The sequence below is a fragment of the Ixodes scapularis genome, unplaced genomic scaffold (genome assembly GCF_016920785.2).
Source record: "Ixodes scapularis isolate PalLabHiFi unplaced genomic scaffold, ASM1692078v2 PGA_scaffold12__126_contigs__length_90152505, whole genome shotgun sequence".
NCBI lineage: Eukaryota > Metazoa > Arthropoda > Arachnida > Ixodida > Ixodidae > Ixodes > Ixodes scapularis.
Genome location: NW_024609838.1, coordinates 37,676,734 through 37,680,644, shown reverse-complemented (window position 1 = coordinate 37,680,644; position 3,911 = coordinate 37,676,734).

The window sequence follows — 3,911 nt, the reverse complement described above, 5'->3', positions numbered from 1 at the left end:
TCTCCGTCTATCCGTCTATCCGTCTATCCGTCTATTCGTCTATCCGTCTCTCCGTCTCTCCGTCTATCCGTCTATCCGTCTGTCAGTCTGTCCGTCTATCCGTCTGTCCGTCTATCCGTCTGTCTCTCTCTCCGTCTCTCCGTCTATCCGTCTATCCGTCTCTCCGTCTCTCCGTCTCTCCGTCTATCCGTCTATCCGTCTATCCGTCTGTCCGTCTATCCGTCTATCCGTCTGTCTGTCTCTCCGTCTCTCCGTCTCTGCGTCTCTCCGTCTCTCCGTCTCTCCGTCTCTCCGTCTATCCGTCTATCCGTCTGTCCGTCTGTCCGTCTGTCCGTCTGTCCGTCTGTCTGTCTGTCTCTCCGTCTCTCCGTCTCTCCGTCTTTCCGTCTCTCCGTCTATCCGTCTATCCGTCTATCCGTCTATCCGTCTCTCCGTCTCTCCGTCTCTCCGTCTCTCCGTCTCTCCGTCTATCCGTCTATCCGTCTATCCGTCTATCCGTCTATCCGTCTCTCCGTCTATCCGTCTGTCCGTCTGTCTCTCCGTCTCTCCGTCTCTCCGTCTCTCCGTCTCTCCGTCTATCCGTCTATCCGTCTATCCGTCTATCCGTCTCTCCGTCTCTCCGTCTCTCCGTCTCTCCGTCTCTCCGTCTCTCCGTCTCTCCGTCTCTCCGTCTCTCCGTCTATCCGTCTATCCGTCTATCCGTCTATCCGTCTCTTCGTCTCTTCGTCTCTTCGTCTCTTCGTCTCTCCGTCTCTCCGTCTATCCGTCTATCCGTCTCTCCGTCTCTCCGTCTCTCCGTCTCTCCGTTTCTCCGTCTATCCGTCTCTCCGTCTCTCCGTCTCTCCGTCTATCCGTATATCCGTCTATCCGTCTATCCGTCTGTCCGTCTATCCGTCTGTCTGTCTCTCCGTCTCTCCGTCTCTCCGTCTCTCCGTCTATCCGTCTGTCTGTCTCTCCGTCTCTCCGTCTCTCCGTTTCTCCGTCTATCCGTCTATCCGTCTATCCGTCTATCCGTCTATCCGTCTATCCGTCTCTCCGTCTCTCCGTCTATCCGTCTATCCGTCTATCCGTCTATCCGTCTATCCGTCTGTCCGTCTATCCGTCTGTCTGTCTTTCCGTCTCTCCGTCTCTCCGTCTCTCCGTCTATCCGTCTATCCGTCTATCCGTCTGTCCGTCTATCCGTCTGTCTCTCCGTCTCTCCGTCTATCCGTCTCTCCGTCTCTCCGTCTCTCCGTCTCTCCGTCTCTCCGTCTCTCCGTCTCTCCGTCTCTCCGTCTATCCGTCTATCCGTCTCTCCGTCTCTCCGTCTCTCCGTCTCTCCGTCTATCCGTCTATCCGTCTATCCGTCTGTCCGTCTATCCGTCTGTCTGTCTGTCTCTCCGTCTCTCCGTCTCTCCGTCTCTCCGTCTATCCGTCTCTCCGTCTCTCCGTCTCTCCGTCTCTCCGTCTCTCCGTCTATCCGTCTATCCGTCTGTCCGTCTGTCCGACTATCCGTCTGTCTCTCCGTCTCTCCGTCTCTCCGTCTCTCCGTCTCTCCGTCTATCCGTCTCTCCGTCTCTCCGTCTATCCGTCTATCCGTCTATCCGTCTATCCGTCTCTCCGTCTCTCCGTCTATCCGTCTATCCGTCTCTCCGTCTCTCCGTCTCTCCGTCTATCCGTCTATCCGTCTATCCGTCTGTCCGTCTATCCGTCTGTCTGTCTGTCTCTCCGTCTCTCCGTCTCTCCGTCTCTCCGTCTCTCCGTCTATCCGTCTCTCCGTCTCTCCGTCTCTCCGTCTCTCCGTCTATCCGTCTCTCCGTCTCTCCGTCTCTCCGTCTATCCGTCTATCCGTCTGTCCGTCTGTCTGTCTGTCTCTCCGTCTCTCCGTCTCTCCGTCTCTCCGTCTCTCCGTCTCTCCGTCTCTCCGTCTATCCGTCTCTCCGTCTCTCCGTCTCTCCGTCTCTCCGTCTATCCGTCTATCCGTCTATCCGTCTATCCGTCTATCGGTCTATCCGTCTGTCTGTCTGTCTCTCCGTCTCTCCGTCTCTCCGTCTCTCCGTCTCTCCGTCTCTCCGTCTCGCCGTCTCGCCGTCTCTCCGTCTATCCGTCTCTCCGTCTATCCGTCTATCCGTCTCTCCGTCTATCCGTCTATCCGTCTATCCGTCTATCCGTCTATCCGTCTATCCGTCTGTCCGTCTGTCCGTCTGTCCGTCTGTCTCTCCGTCTCTCCGTCTCTCCATCTCTCCGTCTCTCCGTCTATCCGTCTCTCCGTCTCTCCGTCTCTCCGTCTCTCCGTCCCTCCGTCTATCCGTCTCTCCGTCTCTCCGTCTATCCGTCTATCCGTCTATCCGTCTGTCCGTCTATCCGTCTGTCTGTCTCTCCGTCTCTCCGTCTCTCCGTCTATCCGTCTATCCGTCTATCCGTCTATCCGTCTCTCCGTCTCTCCGTCTCTCCGTCTATCCGTCTATCCGTCTATCCGTCTATTCGTCTATCCGTCTCTCCGTCTCTCCGTCTATCCGTCTATCCGTCTGTCAGTCTGTCCGTCTATCCGTCTGTCCGTCTATCCGTCTGTCTCTCTCTCCGTCTCTCCGTCTATCCGTCTATCCGTCTATCCGTCTCTCCGTCTCTCCGTCTCTCCGTCTATCCGTCTATCCGTCTATCCGTCTGTCCGTCTATCCGTCTATCCGTCTGTCTGTCTCTCCGTCTCTCCGTCTCTGCGTCTCTCCGTCTCTCCGTCTCTCCGTCTCTCCGTCTCTCCGTCTGTCCGTCTGTCCGTCTGTCCGTCTGTCCGTCTGTCCGTCTGTCTGTCTGTCTCTCCGTCTCTCCGTCTCTCCGTCTTTCCGTCTCTCCGTCTATCCGTCTATCCGTCTATCCGTCTATCCGTCTATCCGTCTCTCCGTCTCTCCGTCTCTCCGTCTCTCCGTCTCTCCGTCTCTCCGTCTATCCGTCTATCCGTCTATCCGTCTCTCCGTCTATCCGTCTGTCCGTCTGTCTCTCCGTCTCTCCGTCTCTCCGTCTCTCCGTCTCTCCGTCTATCCGTCTATCCGTCTATCCGTCTCTCCGTCTCTCCGTCTCTCCGTCTCTCCGTCTCTCCGTCTCTCCGTCTCTCCGTCTATCCGTCTATCCGTCTATCCGTCTATCCGTCTCTTCGTCTCTTCGTCTCTTCGTCTCTTCGTCTCTCCGTCTCTCCGTCTATCCGTCTATCCGTCTCTCCGTCTCTCCGTCTCTCCGTCTCTCCGTTTCTCCGTCTATCCGTCTCTCCGTCTCTCCGTCTCTCCGTCTATCCGTCTATCCGTCTATCCGTCTATCCGTCTGTCCGTCTATCCGTCTGTCTGTCTCTCCGTCTCTCCGTCTCTCCGTCTCTCCGTCTATCCGTCTCTCCGTCTCTCCGTCTATCCGTCTATCCGTCTCTCCGTCTTTCCGTCTCTCCGTCTATCCGTCTATCCGTCTCTCCGTCTATCCGTCTATCCGTCTGTCCGTCTATCCGTCTGTCTGTCTCTCCGTCTCTCCGTCTATCCGTCTATCCGTCTATCCGTCTATCCGTCTATCCGTCTGTCTGTCTCTCCGTCTCTCCGTCTCTCCGTCTCTCCGTCTATCCGTCTCTCCGTCTCTCCGTCTCTCCGTCTCTCCGTCTCTCCGTCTCTCCGTCTCTCCGTCTCTCCGTCTCTCCGTCTCTCCGTCTCTCCGTCTATCCGTCTATCCGTCTATCCGTCTGTCCGTCTGTCCGTCTGTCCGTCTATCCGTCTGTCTGTCTCTCTGTCTCTCCGTCTCTCCGTCTCTCCGTCTCTCCGTCTCTCCGTCTATCCGTCTATCCGTCTATCCGTCTATCCGTCCCTCCGTCTATCCGTGTATCCGTCTATCCGTCTATCCGTCTGTCCGTCTATCCGTCTGTCTGTCTCTCCGTCTCTCCGTCTCTCCGTCTCTCCGTCTCT